Source organism: Cygnus atratus, chromosome 9 (genome assembly GCF_013377495.2).
Source record: "Cygnus atratus isolate AKBS03 ecotype Queensland, Australia chromosome 9, CAtr_DNAZoo_HiC_assembly, whole genome shotgun sequence".
NCBI classification, from domain to species: domain Eukaryota; kingdom Metazoa; phylum Chordata; class Aves; order Anseriformes; family Anatidae; genus Cygnus; species Cygnus atratus.
In genome coordinates, this window is record NC_066370.1 from 8,863,646 (window position 1) to 8,880,640 (window position 16,995).

Sequence of the window (16,995 nt, forward strand, 5' to 3'; positions counted from 1 at the left end):
AGACTTTTCATAGCATTTGGAAAACAAAAGCCAAAGTAGTTGAGAATTCAGTACTGTGTTTTTCCCAGCTCCCACTAACCTTGTGAGGAAAATCATTGTCTGCACAGTATCTTCTAGGGGGTCATGGTTGCAAATGGATGGCATTATTATGGGAGTCTTTTCATTCTGAGCAAAAAGGACAGGATCTCTCTCCATCACCACCCCCAGGCCCTGCTTCCCCCAAAGAAATAAAAACCAAGACCCCAGGCAAGTCAATTAAGCATTGTATAGACCTGTCAGATAGATAAGAAAGGGACTCTTTGGCCATAGAGAGGCCAAAGGAGGTGAAGGAATCCCAGGGAGTCTCTTGAGTAGATAATAAATAGCCTTTATCTGGGAGGTGTGTCTGTGTGTGTTTTTTAAGGAGGTGTGATGTCAACCTCCCAGACTTGCCTTCTTTGTTGGGCAGACATTCAGTTTAATTAAAAACCTCCAAGGGAATGTTAATTGGCCTGGGGAGGCAGGGAGAATCATTACTTCATCTTCTCTCTCCATCCAAGTACATGTGGACACACATGCACAAATACACATGCTTTCTTTTACAGAACAGAAAAGCAATGACAACAAGGTTTCTGGCGAGGCCTTGCATCCCCCAGCGCGACTGTTTGCATGTCACAGTTTGGCAGAGGAACAACAAATAAATGCAGTGCTTTGTTTTCTTCCTCCCGAGGAGCAGTGAGGGGAAGATCTGCCGGCTCCTCCCAAGGCTTTCTCTCCCCATGAGCACTGCAGGCCCGCGCCAGAACCCCGAGCAGCCGCAGCTCCGCAGGTCAGGGGAACAGCAGCAGCTTCAGAAGCAGGGTCCCCAAATGGCATATGGAGCGGAAGGGGACCCGCTCGGCTAACAAGAATCCTTTGGCTTTGAACAGGTTTTTTCCATTAGTTTATGTTTGTTTGTTTGTTTTAATAATTTTTGCCCATACTTCATAGTGGAGAGCAGACAAGTGAGCTTGCAGAGAGCAATGAGAGGGTTCTCAAATCTAGAAAACCTTTGCTTATTTTTCATTCTTCCTTTCAGCTGTTCCAAGATGAATGAATATAGCCCTTCCGAGCTTCTGTTCTGAATCCTTACATTATCACAGTGTAAACTAACATCCCCCCATCACCTTTTGTTTTTTGTTTTTTTTTTCTTTTCTGTTGTCACTCAGAGAGGTTAAGGCAGTTACTCAAGAGTACCCTGTTGCTGGTGTTTGACTGTGGTCTCATTGTCCTGCTGTGGGAAGTCTGTTTCCTGTGTTTGAAATGTGGTTTCAAGCATCCTATGCTCTTTTCTTCTTGAGTTGTGATCTGGTTATGTACCAGTCACTCTCATGCCTACAGTTTTTCCAAAAGCTATAGAGTTTCAAAATACTGTGATTTTTTTTTCCTTGGTGCCTCATACATTATCTGTTGTTACAGCTGATAGAAATTAACTCCACAATGCAGTTAATAGCTGAAATGAGAATACCCTGTGCCACCCAATGCTTGCTGTCATCTCCCTCTAACAAAAGATGGATTTCTTTTCTAGAGCAGAGAAGTTGAAATGTGCAGCAAACTTCTACCTTGGACTACTGCTGTTAATAGATTTTAGTGGTGTTAACGTGGTGAGTTAAGTGGACTTTGGGGAAGGAGATTTAAGCACTAAAGAAAACAGAGTTTCTGCCTGGGCTGGGATCTAGAAAGGAGGGAGAGGGGGAAACCTGCAAGCCATCCCTGCTGGTTGCCAAGCGTTAGTAACAACACTGACATTTTGTCAGGGAGAAACCAAAAAGGTAAGGACGAACGCAAAGCCCAGTGTAAAAAGAGATGCATGGCAGACAGCTCAGCACTCAGGGAGCAGGCGGAGGTGTTGGCAGGCTCCCCACCAGCAGCACGGGGTCTGGGCAGCGAGCTGGTTCCTCAGCTGCCAGCTCTGCGCCCACAGGGCCTCGGCAGGCCCCAGCCAGCACCTGCGGTTACAAGAGGCAGCAAGCAGAGAGGGAAAATTTGCAAACACGCAATGTGTGTGTGTGTATATCATAACTGAATTCTGTCTAGCATTTCGCAAAATGACCCTGTTTCTGAAGGTGCTTAAACACAGTAATGTATATTCATACTAATTCGTTCTTAATTGGGGCTGATGTGTATCTTTGGACTATCACAGCTAGAATAACAGCACAGCATCTAACTTCGAGCTTTTTATATTGTTAACAGAGAGATGTAGGCTTCTCTTTCACATGGCTAGGAAGTTTGTTGTCACCTCATAGGCAATTAGAATATATGTCCAAATGTGGATGCTGTTCATGACCTAAAACTGGAGTACCTGTATACCGAGAGTTAAGTACAACATGTAGGTCTTTGCAAAGCTGAGGAGAAAAATAAGGCCTGTTCGTTCCCCAGAATTATATTTAAAAGGAATGAAAGCATTCTAGACTCTTGGGGGAGGTAGCACAGCTGCACTATGTTGAGTTCTGGAATGTCTTTTAAAAGTGACCTTTTCAAAGAATGTTCTTATGCTCTAGGCTTGTACCCATTTTTGCTCCTAGGTATTCAAGCATGAGTGTGATCCTGCTTGATAATTGAAAAAGCAGAGCTATTGAATTGCTAACAAGGACATCCCTTCTGAATAATGCTCATTAACTATTGGAATTTTAAACAAAATATTAGAACGTTTAAAGAGCCTAAACTGAGTCTTCTCAGACGCTCTGCTTTCGTTCTTTTGATTCTTGTGCTGTCACAATTTCTGGCATTGGCATGATGTTTGAAAGTAGGGAAGATGTAAATCTGTATTATAAGTAAGTGGGAAGGAAAGCTTAGGAAAACAAAAACAAAACAAAAAAAAAAAGGAAAACTCAGAAAACCCTATCATTTAAATTTAATTTATTCATCCTAGAAAGTACAATCCACATGTGGTGTCTTTGCAACTTCTCAAGGTAAGGAAGAGAACCTTTTTTACTTCATGCAAGATTCCTTCTATATTATTGCCTGATTTTATAAAATCTATGTGGATGCTTTAGTCATGTCGATCTCTAGAACAGGTCTGAGCCTCCAGCAGTGCAAGAAACTGCTCACAACTGGTCCTTATCTGATCAATGCCAAGTGCACTGTGCGTTGCTTTCAAATACTGTCCTCATGTGCACATTTCATCCAATCCCTTAAAGACCCAAACAAATTTTAGTTACATTTTAGTCACTGTTAGCACCTGATATAAATTATAAAACAAGGAGAAAAGGTTAACGTGTTTGTTTTGCAAAATAATGGAATTATTCAGCCATTTGTCTATGGCTAATACTGCTCTTGACAAATACATTTCACCTCACCCACATTTTTAGCCATTTCTCTCTTAGTGTCTGTATAAACTATGATAAACAGTGCTGCACTTTTAATGCGTCATAGATAGATGAGGAAACTGTAGAGGAGTTAACATCTTAAAATCACGTGTAGCCTGTTTGCAATAGGATTTTTAAGTTTGTTACATTGGAATTTGATGGTCTAATCTGGACATACCAAACATTCAAAGTCTTTTACAAAATTCTGGCAACATAAAGGAATCCTGTATTTGGACATAACAAGCAACAATTTAAACCATTTTTTCAGATTTATGGGTTAATGGAGAGGAAAAATAATGCAAGAAACTAGACTTGGGCCAACTTTTCTGGAATAAGCAGTAACCCTACTCTCAAACACAATCCCATACGTGCTGATGCCTAGAAGACATCTCACCTACCAAGATCAGTTTTTGCAGGATCAGGCCATTTGAGTTCTGGCTATTTCTCAAGTTCCATTAGTCATGGTTTTAGAGAAAAAGCAGTACTGAAGGCAAAGTAAAGGGCTTATTAAAATATAAGACCAAGCAGGTCTTTGCAAGTGTAATTTAAAAAACTAACTACTTTTAACAGCATGAATTACTGCTTTGGCTACTCTGGGCATTTTTCTGTGTACTAGAACTGTCTCAGAGGTCGCTCTTTTTCTTCTCTATTGGACTACAAGGTCAGCAGAAGCATTTCTTTCCTCAACCCTTGCAAATCAAATAACTTCAGTCAATCACCAAACTGGGTCTGCTGACACAGAGTTAATGAAATGTGTTAGGGTGCTAATCTCTTGCCCAATAAAAAACAGAGATTAAGTAAATCAATTTGGCTAGAAAAATTTTAGCTCCTTTCCAAGAAGCATCCTGCAGAAACCACACTGGTTTTGGTAAAAGCAGTATCATCGAACCATGGGATGTTTAGGAGGAGAATAGCAGTGGTGTGGGATAAGAAGAGCAGGGAAGATTTGATGCTTGCTTTGTAGGAATATTGACAGGTGTTGCTTGAGGAAGATTTGCACACAGCCTAATGAACGGTGGCTTGCTGTCAGTGTGGCTCACCCTTCATATGGAATCAAGTCTGCCTGCTTACATTATGTTAAAAGGAAGGGGAGCTAGCTTAGTGGTGTGTAATAGCTGTTTTGCTCTTATGGAAGAGTTGTTGAGTGTTCACATGGCAGGACAAAACAAAAGGGTCTGTAAAATGGATCTTTAAGCCTATGGTATGTGTCAGTGTGAATAAAGAGGAGCACTTGCAAAGTGCAGGCGGTTTGCCTGGAAGCATGCTTGCCGAGAATGGTAATGGCCAGGAATCATGCTAGGAGATGGTTAGGCAATTTGTCATCTATTTATGCTTTTAAAAGTATATTTTTGTAAAATACAGGAGTTAAAAGAAGATGATCCTAATGACTCAAATCTGACGTTTTCTCCCTTCCGATCCTTTCAGGAGAACCCATCAAACACCAATAATTCTAATCTTTTACAAGTACCTAATGGCTCCTAGCCAAGAAAGGTTTTAAGAAATAAATAGGAGCTCTTAATGCAGTGAATTTCAGTTTTGCCTAATCTGTGCAAATTGATGAATTAAATCCCTTTGCATCTCAAACCCACTTTGGTGATTTGCATGGTGATTATTTCAGTTTTCATAAATTTTCCCCAATCATTTTCTGTCATTTCTTGAGAGCAGACGTCTAATCTCCCCAGAAATGTGTGTGTGTAATAGTTATATAGTGTTTAAAACTTGTCTATACATATTCAGATATTGCACAGTCATAGATAATGTATGTAGATGCACGCAGGACAGCAGATTTCTCAGCTGGCCCCAATGAATGTGCCTGTGATACCTCTTTATGCATCCTCTTCAATGAGCAGCAGCATATTTCAAGATATAATGAACACAATTCAGCAAGCAGCTATTAGGTTTGGCTACCCTGCATTTTGTGAGAATGGAGGCTGGTTGCTATGTATGAATCCTACACAGTGTACTTGTACATGTAAAAAATATTTTTGCAAGCTACATTTTATATGTAATACGTAAGACCATCTATTACCATTCGGTTGCTGGCATGGGGCACACTGAAGGGAGAGCTGAACAGTCAAGACAAGAAACATCCTTCTGGTTTCTGTTTCTGCTGCATGCTGTTGGTTTAGTTCAGTTCAAGCCAGCACTCTGCTCAGGAATTAACTGAAAAGCAGCTGCTAAACTGCAGCTAGCTTTTTTTGCCTTCTGTAGCCTTCACGCAGAAGTTTTGATGTATATGTCTGCCCTTTCCTGTGGTTTCTCTCAGTACAACACACGCTATAGAATATTTCCTTTATTTTAGAGCTTATGTTTTACTCAGTTTGGCACGTACTGGCACAGAAGAGGCGTACTGGTGATGCACGTGATGTGTTGGAACATGATGGTTACAACACACCATGGCAGTCAGTTATTTGTTCTGGCTTCAGGAGTCATAACCGCTCATTTGTGTAGTAAGAAAAATGTGACTAGTCTGACATGTAGACCATCCCTGCTTTAAAAATAGCAGTCATGACTAGCAGCTCTGGAATTACTGTTATGGTATCTCTACCCTTAATGCTTTTCTTTTCCATTTTCATTCTCATCTGTTGTTTGCATGATTGTCTGCAATGACTCTTGTTTACAGAAATGATACATGTATGTCTTTTAGATAAATGGTTATAGATACAAATAAATATAGCCAGCGATGTGCATCATGTATGTATTTCTGTCTGTGTAAGTACTTTATATGTTCATGTGAGGGAGGAAGTGCTTTAATCCCTGCTTTCTAGCAAGTAAGAGCAGTCTGAGAAGCCAATGATAATTGCAAAGACAAATAAGTCATCATCAGGGTTGGGATTAGAATCAGGCTTCTCTCTTTGTGCTTTTACCAGAATTGCATAAGAATGTTATAGGAAAAGGACACGAGGTCATCTAGGCCATCCTGCTTCCCCCAGGCAGGATCAATTCGAATTAAACTGCTCCTGACAGATACTTATCAAACAACTTCTTAAAACCTCTGATGATGGAGATGCTCAAGGTCCCATGGGTGGTCACTTCAGCTGCTACCTGTGTATTTACTCACAGCAGATCATCAAGTGTCACATTGCCCTGCAAACCTCTGAAATAGGGAGCAAAGTGCGAGTGGGAGTTGTGTGGATGTCTGCGCTTTGGTATGTAGCCCTGGAGGTTTAATAAACTCTTCCTGTGTTGAGATGGACTGTGATACTCTGTTGTGTGATATTTCTGTGTCTTCTCTTAGAAGAGTCTCTCGGGTATCAGTTTTAACTATTCTGAGCCTGTTTTTTAATCTACAAAAGGGATGTAATACTATAGCTAGTGGAGTCTGACCAGAAGAAGGGAGCTCATGCACCAGCATTTTTGAGGCAGCACTTCTTTGCTGGGTTATTTTTAACTAGGCTCAGTTGCCTGATCAAGCCCAGCATTCAGCCCCACAAAACAGCTGTTCTGGCACCGCTGAAAGGAGTGTTTTGGGGGTGGAAATAAGCATCACAGGGCAGGAAGGGTGGTGAGAGCTACTTCAGCTGGCCTTGCTGCCAAAAGGAGTGTAAGTCATTCCTCTGCCTAAATGCAGGACAGCTGAGGAGCGTTGCCTTGAGAATGCTGGTGCATGGGCTCCCTTCTTCTCCATGTAAACTCATTATGGGAAGAAGAAAAATAGTTTTCTCTGCAGTCCCTAAGCAGAGCATTTCCTCTTTGGCATAAAGAAGCCCTTTTAAGAACATTAGCTGAGCTATTACGATGATGAGGATGCATGTAGGTCAAAGTGGTCATTAATTTGCATGTCCTCATTCCTTTGCATCTCTCCTGGCCTTGCCGGTTACTGTCCACCACGTTGTATAAGGGTTTGTTTTTTAATATGGGTATCTGTTGCCTAGGGACTGGATTAGAGTGCCCCAGTTTACACCGAGCACTGATCAGTCGCTAGGTAGAAGCATCCATCAAGGCTGGACACGAGCCTGTGACCTTGGAAGGAGAGCCTGGCACCCCAAGCTGGGTCGCCCTCCCTGTGTGTGTAATCCTAGAGTTTGTCTATTTTCCATAGAAGAAATTCCAGTTGGCCTTTGAAGTTACCTCAGAAATATTTGTAGAGGACAAGTCAACTCTGTTATACAGAAAGCATTACGTGTACTCGGAATCAAAGTGTAAATTATATCTTTAAAAATGTGTGCACCTACTCTCAAGTATCAGAGCCGGTCTTAAAATACATTTGTGAAGCATTTTATTAACCTTATAGAGTAGTTAAATGTCAATTTAGTGTTAAGATCTTTTTAAGCCTTACATATGAGGAAGCTCTTTCCACCTGTGATGTCCTTGCCAATGTTTATAATACCACAATATCCAGCAATTATACTGAGAGATGGGAGCCTACATTTGCAGTGCAGAGTACTGTTACAGCAGTTGGTACAGATATCCTGAATATTACAGAGGAGGAGAATATTATGTACAGGGGCATTTTTAGCTGCATTTCTCAATTTGCAAGAATGAAATGCAGGTTAATGAGACCTTTCCATTGCAAATCTTTGCAATATTTTGAAGTCCACAGTTGCCCTCTAGCAGTCCAAGTTAAAAATGTGGCTTTTGCAAACTGGGAAAAGGATGGTACATCCCCAGATATGAGATCGATCGTGGTGCTATGCAGCATGTGCTCATCACAGCACAAAACCTGTAGTGTGAATATGAGAAGTACTACTCTTCCAAAGGCAGTTGTGTAAAGCTGGCTCTTAAGCTGGGCCTTGTTTTTTGATAGCCTGAATTTCCACTCACATCTTGGTTTTGGTGATGAAAGCTTGTACTTCTAAAAGACAGGGTGCAAGTTAGGGATGAGTGAGCCAGCAAAGAAGCCCTCGCCACAGAGCCTGAGCTGGAAATCAGGCCATTTGAATGCAAGGCCATGTGTACATAGACCTGCAAGAGGAGTTTCTTGTGGGATAAATGCATTTTACAACTTGTAAGGAACAGTCTCTCCGTCTTCCTCTCACAATTATTATCTGGATTCATAATTAGCCTAGTGCAGCTTTTAACCTGATAGCAGGGTGGATTTTCTTGTGGCTGAAGCACTGCTCTGTCCTTCTGTCAGAGCATTTGACAGTGAGCTATCACTTAGTTTCATTTGAGACATTTCCTTTGCTTAGCTGCTTAAAAGCATTACTTTACAAGGCTGCAAGATTTCACAAAGCCATTTTTCTGGCATTTCTCAAACAGTTTGCTTCCTGTTGATAGTAAACTGATGTTAAAATGCTTCTCATGTACAGCAGATCTATGTAAGAGTGGATTTGTGTAAAAGTCACTGGGACTGTGCACCAAGTACATATTCTTTCTTATTCTTTTTTTTTATTATTATTATTTTATACAGCAAAGGGCAAAGACAGACTGAAGCTCAGTTTATTTCTTCCTGCAAAAAGGTGGCGTGTCATTTTTGTATTCGCCAGTGTTCAGTTGGGAGATAAACATACCAGACAACCAGCTTGCCATAGAGAGCACTCAGATCCTGCAGAACTATTTTGGAGAGAAATAGGCAAGCAGGGATTGAAGCAGACAGCACATTTATCCTGTTAGCATTTGCTTAGGATATAAACATATGAAGGAATAAACTTGTCACAAAGGTCTGTCTGTAAATGCCTAGCACTGGAAAATACAAAAGCAATACATATGAGCATAGATTAGTTCTGTTCCTGGCTTCTTTGGCAAAATGGCTCTGTAGGGGTGTAAGGCTGGCAAGACAGCTCCGTAAAAAGTAGGTCTGAGAGAACAGCTCAGCTGTTCTTGGTGCTGTGCCGGGAGAAGGTCCCAGAGGTGAGCAAAGGAGGGCTGCTGCTTGTACAGAAGCTCATCTCCACCCATAAGGACTCACTTTGAACTTCACAGATAGTGCTGCAAAGGAACAAGAGAGCACAGAATTAAAAGAGAGTTGAGTCAAGAGTGTCTATTAGGCCGCTCAACCATTCTTTCTTTCGAGGAGATGAATGGGATGAAATATTAACGATATACTTACAGGTGAATAACTAGACCCCACTGGTAAACCTTTGGGTACTAGAATTGTGTGGTGTGAGTCCACGCTGGAGATGTGACGCAGAAGCCACACATGAAGTGACAAACAAAGAAACCCATACTAGTCGGGGTCTCTTAAAGATAAAGTCTATATCATGTGGCCTGGGGACTCAAAGGTTTCTGTCTAACATCTTCACAGGGGATCTTGTGCTGCATGGCACATGCACGTGAGCAGTTCCTGGGCCTGGAGGAGCACAGTGCTCAGCCGGGGCAGACACTGCTGCCTTCCTATTCCTGGGGGGAAAAACACAGTGTGGTGGTGCAAGATAAAAGTAGCCGTTGATCACTGACCTGACAAGCATCAGCATAAGTGGTGAGCATTCTACATTAAGGCTAAATAATGAAGCCAATTAACGCTCCTTTCTTGGTAACAGTTCAGGAAGAGAGGGCCCTGCCGGAGATGCAGTCCAGGAAGGGAGGCCAAAGCCAAAGCAAAGTCCCAAATGTTTTCTGTGGATGTTGCTTTGCGGGGCAGGGCCACTGCACCAACAAGTTCCCAGTGTCTCTAGCTCTTTCTGTGAAAACAGCAGCAGGGAAAAGGAAAAAAACAGGAAGAGTTTGTTTGTGAAGGATGCTGAGGCAAGGCTTCCTGAGACTGCACACTAGTGAAGGGGCAAGTGTGGGAGAAGGCTAAGGAGAGCCATAGTGCATCCAACCAAAGCCACCTTTTCCTAGTAGCAGTCAGAAGTGGTGCTGAGGGAATACGTCACCCATATATGATCCTTGCCCCTTACTCCTCCAAGAGTCTTTTTTTTTATTATTATTTTTCCTTTTTTTCCCCTTGTGAACTCAGAAGAAAATAGGACTTTTTGTAGATTCTTCTGCAGTCTTACTTATTCGCAAAGAAATATTGGAGCCATATCAATTTTTCATGGAAACAAGATAAGGAAGGCTTTGAATTTTGCATAGAGTGTGGGCTAAAAGGGCAGCAGTACGATGCATTTTAATACATGTGTTTTGAGTTTCTTCTTTCAAAAAATATCAAGTAAGCAACTTAAAAGAGTGTTAGGGCTATTTCTGAAGCTTGCAAATAGATAAAAGCCAAGAATTTAAAACATTTCATTAAAAATGAACCCAGAATTTTTTTGAAGCTCAACGTTATGTTCTGCAAGCTCAGCAATATTCATTAACCTCCCACTGAAGACTGCTGAACAGCTGGATCCAATTTCTGAAAAGATAATCATGAAGAAATTAGATTAATAGTCTTCAAGTGGAGCGGTTGAGGATCAGTTGTGGCAAGCTCTTTTATATGTAGCATGTTGTTAGCTATTTTCCATGTGAAGATGGTTACTGCAGTCCCAAGAGGAATGAGGCTGTATCTCAGCGATACAGATATCAGTTCTCCTGGACTGTGAGCGCAGCATGGCACAGATAAGCAAGATTGCTGCTGGCTCCCTTTTCTCCTTCTTTCCTGTCTCCCTATTCTGAACACATCGCTTCCATGACATATATGCATATTTGCTGCAAGGAAATCACTGCCTTTCAGTATCAAAGACAGCATGTCGCTGACATACCAATCAGTGCAAAAAGCTCCTGCTGGCCCAAGCGAAGATTAAGTGCCTTTGTGCAGTGCTTTATTGTAATACAGAGAGGTAAATGTAAAGAATGACCTGTCCCTCCTAAGGCACAGCCAGAAATAAAGTAACATTCAGTGCTGGCGTCGCTCTCCTCTCATTGAATTAAGTGATAAAACTCCACCGAGTGCCACAGTAGCTGACTTGGGCCAGGGCAGAGCAACTCGGAATGCTGTGTTAGGCTGCCTTACCCCCACTCGCAGTTTTCACTGGCTTCAAGCAAGTCTCACAGAAAGAGCTGTGGATTTTCTCATGTTCTCAGGTCAGTTCCATCCACCTCTATGGAAACCCCAAAGACTCTCTTGCCCTGGCTCCCCACAACACATCCTTCCAACAAGCAGCTCCTGCGGCAATCCATGTGCCCCTCCACAGCCCAGCGACATCACTGCTCTCCCCATCCCTCCACCAAGCACAAGTGAGTGGAAGACAGGTCTGCCCCATGCCCACGTCGCTCCCTGGCAGTCTCTGAATATTCCACGCCCACTGAAAAGTGTCATATTTTAACTTGTACACTGTGACTGTGTTCACATAAAACACATACTGTACTGAAAGCAGATGTAGGACCCATATCGGTGATTTTCCCATTGTGTTCATGTTCTAGTAGCTTTCTCCCAGATACAGAACAAGCCAACAGGATTGTAAATGCAAGACAGGAATTACAGCACATCCATTTGTGCACAGGGGAGCATTTTCATGGTGTGTGGATTGGCATGTCCTTCAGCAGCCTGATTGCTCCCTGCTTTCCTTCTTACCTCTCATCCTCGACCTGTAAATTACTTCCCATTCACGCAAATAGATGTAGAACAACCTGGCAAACCTTTGGGCTTTGATTTTTCTGAATAGGTGACCAGAAGTAGCATGCTGTTGTTTGCAGTGTTCTTCACAGGCAGTTTACCGGCAATCTGTAAAAAACAAGATCCAGAATCACCAGCTTTCTCTCAGTATTCTCTGTTCTACAATTAGCGAAATGATTATTATTTTTTTTCACCTTCCCTGTGCAATATCCTTATTTAACCGCTTAAAGGCTCTCTACTCCAAGTGGGGATGGGACTGTGATAAGCTCTGATGTTTCTCTGAATCAGGGTCAAGAGAAATTCACTCTTTATGTGTTCCCCACTGGTGCCATGCTGGAAGACCCCTCAGGTTGAAGAGAGCATGGCAGCAGAGCAGAATAGGCCAGGCATGACTTCTGTCAGTGCTGGAAGTCAGCCAGGTCTTTAAAGGTGTTAGCCTTTTATTTTGCAGCCCTGGAAGGAATATTTGGATAAACTGACAGAGCTAGGTAAAGAGGCATAAGGGTTGTTTGTTTTCCGTTTTACTTCAACTTCCAGTACATGCTTAAAACGTGACACTCTTGTCTGGTATTTCCAATTTAGACAGTATGTGGTTGTTTCCTGGGTTGAAAAATTGAATTCCAGAAAGAAATAATGTTTCTGGCAAAGCAGACTGCATTCCAGGGCATGATTTCATCTGGTAACTAGTCCAAGAGAGTCAATATTGGCTAATCTGACCATGACTGCATGTATTTCTCATTAACTTTCATCAAAACTTTCCAGAAAATTTATGATTTGGTGCCAGCAGATCACTCTTCCTTTCATGTGTTTCGTAGTGTCATCATTCACTAACCCAGAAGTCTTTATAAGGAAAAGTAGTAATGCAGCATGCTCAACTCCTCGCATTGTCCACTGCGCAGATACAGAGAAAGGCAGATGGAAATCCTGTAGCAAACAAATGGGAGATTCTTTGTTTCTGCAAACATCTTTTGAGAATCCTCGTGACATTCTCACTCTCCTGGCCACTTTGCAGGTCAGATCTGACGTATGGCATTCCCTAGCAGGAGAGTCTAATCGTGCAGAGTTGGCTTGCTTACTGTCTGACAATACGTGGAAGAATGGGAATCCTCATTCCCTTTTCTACCTGCAAGCATTCGGTATGTGAAACAAGATGCATGATATGCCTATAATTTGTCAGAGATGGTAGGATGAGAGTGCATATCCTGGAAAAATCTATGAAAACAGATCCCAATTCCCGAATTCTCCTGGTGGTAAAGTGCATTTCAGAGTGTCCCATCAAACAGCTAAATAATTTCTGTGTCCTCCATCCCTAAAAATGATTCAATGATCTCTTTCTGCCGGGACCAGTTGGTGATGAAACTGCCTAAAAAATGGTCCACAAGGGTGAATTCCACCTGAGCAGTCTGTCACTTCATCAGTTAGCATTTCTAATTGTGTTGTCAGGGTGCATCCCAAACTTTGCTTTGCTGCCTCAACAGGCCAGTCTTTTCCTTGTCTTGTTATATCTGGAAACTGGAGAGTCAAACTGTCCTATCCCAGACAATCTCGAGGTGGATCACAAGGTTTGTTGTAATGCTGTCAGCTGGCTGGCAAGCCTATTCATTTTTTCAGTGTGTGGCCAGGCACAGTTGTACATGTGTGTGAAAAGAGAAGACGGGGGGGGGGGATGATCTAATCTGCCTGAATTCTCACTGAAATCTGGAGGAAAAATGCAGTCTCTGCTTGTGCACCACTCTCCCTGTGGTGACAGTAGGCCAGCTGATCAGATTTTAACTTTTCCCTTGCTCTATAAAAGCAAGAGGTTTGGAGAGCTATGCGACAGAGCTCCTTAAGACCAGGTCTGGTATCGGCAGCATCACTGCCCCGCGGCGCAGGCAGCCCACCTGCAGGGGCCGGGTGGCCAGGAGCACAGGGCAGGCAGCTCGGCGGCCGCCGTCCCACCCCAAGCCCCTCATTGGCACGCCTCGACTCTCGGGAGGATTGGCTCCTTTGAAGGGTACTTCAGAGGCAGGAACATTGAGGAAGGCTTGAAGCATGGAGCTGCAAGTGATGAGGAAAGACTCGCTAGAGGGATAGGAGGAAAGAAAACAGTTTTAGCAACCCATAAGAGTAAGCTACATGCCATCCTGCAGACCCAGGCAATTTCAGTGGTGTGGAAAAAAAAAAAACAACTCTCCCCACAGTTTTCTCCCTGACATTTCCATTTAGCGACAGAAGACAAAGTTACATCGGATGAAGTGATTGTTTTGATTTATATGGCACCCTGGATGGGCTAGGTACTTCACAAGACGTGTAGCACTGTTACTGCTCCCAAGTGCTTCCAGCCTAACGAGATGCATGGGATGTGACAAGCGCTGCTAGCCCAGAGAAAGGGCTGGCGGGGGGGGGGTGGAAGGCGTGGCTGGAAACCAGCTCAGTGGTATCAAGGATTGCTGTCTGCCAGAAGTGAATCCTTCAAGTGCTGGCTCATTGCAGCTGTCTGCAGCAACCTCCACCTCCAGGTGGGAAAAATAAAAGTAAGGGGGAAGCCAACTTCATCTTCTCTCACTTGGAGGTGATGCAGAATGCAGTCTGGTCTGACTCTGTGAGGATGCTGAACCCAGAATGGAGCACTACATGGTTCTCCACCTTCTGTTAATTTATTTCAAAATAGAGTTTCTTATTCCGCTCCATGTGGTCAAAGCACATCAATCACACAGTGCTGACACTAGCTACGAATTTGCTAGTGCTTTCATTTTAGCTTTTCTGGAAGCTACATTGTGTGTCAAATCTTCCTATGAGGGTAGCTTTTGTTAGAGTCCTTGCAGTCAAAGTTCAGACACTGTGATAGGTTTGAGTTTGGGTTTTGATCTTTTCACTAGTGCTGCCTTAGAGCTGTAACCTGGTGTTTCATTAAAGACAATGTCCTTCATCCCATTTTTATGTCTCAACATTTAAGGCATGTGTGGAATCTGTTTTGCTGTTGGTACATTGGACCAATGGCCATTTAGCTTGTGTAATGATGGGCTCTACTGAAATACCAAAATTAGGTGAGACCTCACCTGAGCCGTCCATCGCCTCTCAGGAAGGTGCCAGAACATGTGGGAAAGACCCACTGAAACCAGTGAGCATGGGCACGGCTCAGGCTTCAGCATTATCCCCAGCAGCTGTGTATCCTTGGGTGTACTTCTTCTTTCCCCAGTTTATTTGCCATCATTCTGAAACTAATTTGGGAGGTAATGATTAAATACTGTCAGAAAGCATACAGAACAGGAAAGACCTCTCTAATTATGTTTTGACATTTTTTGACATCAGCAATTCTTTTGAACAAAAGAGAAAAAAGAAACAAAGTCTGTTCAGTCAAGATTTTCTGCTTTTTGTTCCCTTTGGATAAGAAAAATCAGGTTGCAGTGAAACTAAATGCTGCATGCAGAATCAAAGCTTGCCTCCCAAGGAAGTTTTCTTGTACTCAACTTGCATCCAAAGGCAGTTTTCCAGAAATTTGCCCTCCTGGAAAGCAGGTGTTGTCTTTGTAAGTGAAATGGCACTTAAACTGTCACAGGACCTCAATACGTTGTGCTGTCTCATTGACTTCAGAGATGTGGTACTGGGATTTGCTTAATACTTAGGTCTGCACAAGCCTAGCAAGATATCAACTCTAGCACCAGGTGAATAACTGTTAGCAAACAGAATAGCACCTCTGGTTTTGTAAGATTAAAGTCCTGCCTGAAAGAGACTCTTGACATTGGCTCTTGAGGGGACCTGTATACCCAATACAGTATTTCAACATGGAGGACATTCCAAAAAGTTATTTCTGTTATTAGTATTTAAGACTGGTTTCAAAGATATATTATAAATACCAAACTCATGCCATAACAATGTAAGAACCCTAATTAATGATGGAATCATCGGTTAGCATGTAGTCTTACATGCATTCAAAGCATTCCACCAGATTTTAACAATGACTTCACACAGAAGACAAATAAGGCCAATTGCAGGTGTAACACCAATTTCTATAGAAGCAGATTTTATTTTTTTTAATCCTGCTTTTTTATTACTGTATTGGAAAGAAAATAAAACATTTCCAGCCTTTTCAAAGAGCAGCTGAGGCTGGAAAGGACCTCTAGAGGTCATCTGGTCTTTTCTTGCATTTACCTGCCAAACTTTGGGAGCAAGATTGTTTTCCTGCCCTGCAACAGATGAAATTCTGTTTGGATAGCATGTCATTCTGCAAAAAGTAGCGCAAACAGTTAAATCCAAAATGTTGTGGGCAGTGGGCTTTGTTCTTCCTCCTGGTACCCTGCTGGAGTTGGTGGTCCAGTGCTGGGGGTTTTAAGGAAGGATCCAAAGCCACAGTCTCTCCTCCATGTCAGTGCATAGCTCTGAGCTGGGTACAGGGAAACATTACAGAAGCCTCCGAGTCAGCTACAGGGACTTCTTGAGAGACGCCACCACAAAGCAGATTCTTCTCCCCTCCAGCATGCCTAAGGGCTCTCAGCACAGATTTCTTTCCTGTAGCCATTAAGGAGATTTTATTCTGTTACCTGGTAAGCATTAATACTACTTCTTTCTTGGGTTTGGCAGGTAAATGAGAGCACAAGCTTCCAATATTTTTTTTCCAAATTACATTAAAATGTCTAAATTTCCAAATGATTAATAAAAACCGAAATCTCCTGAGAGACCCTTGGCTTTTCCCTAGCATTATGCCCAAATGAAAAAGCCATTACTGTTTGAATACCTTTTAAAATTGTGACTGACAGTTAAGTGTACAAGTTATTTTAAAGGGCCTTTCTGTTTAGTTGTCAAGAGAGTGAGTTGAAAGGAATGAGTGACTGAGTTTGAGCAGAACTGAAGACTTGTGGGATTTCCCACAAGCAGGATCTGAAAGAAAGCTGAACTCCTCCTCACCTGGTAGTTGTGGGATGTGGTTTTGGAAGGGACTCATGAAATGATGTATGTACATACAGCACTGCTTCTGGCACTTCTACATGGCAAACAACATTTCGGAGTCAAGCATCATGTCAAAGCAGAGAAGAAAAAACATAGATTTTGCTGATAAGCTGTGAGTAGTTTCTGAACCCCAGGAACTGCAATCCCACCCCATTTCCCTCTGTGGCTACATCAGGGCACCCCAATCATGTCAGTCTTAATGAATGAGAACATTTTGCATGTTAACTTGCTAGTGAAACGAATCATATAAATGAAGTTATTCAACTGCATAGCAGTTTACAGAGCACCGTCTACATCACACGTATGTTTTGGTTTCTAAACATC

General features: G+C 42.5%; 1 protein-coding gene and 1 long non-coding RNA gene across 3 annotated transcripts in view; one reads left to right on the top strand and one right to left on the bottom strand.

Moving 5' to 3' along the window:
- The window catches only part of HS6ST1 (heparan sulfate 6-O-sulfotransferase 1), a 180,074-nt gene that overhangs the window by 127,805 nt on the left and 35,274 nt on the right, over positions 1-16,995 (top strand). The gene's annotated exons all lie outside the window — the stretch shown is intronic.
- On the bottom strand, positions 8,680-13,821 carry LOC118246919 (uncharacterized). The gene is made up of 4 exons (XR_004778250.2): positions 11,937-13,821; positions 11,701-11,850; positions 9,666-9,889; positions 8,680-9,197 (listed from the first exon to the last, which is right to left on the bottom strand). It is a non-coding gene; the product is annotated as an uncharacterized LOC118246919 (long non-coding RNA).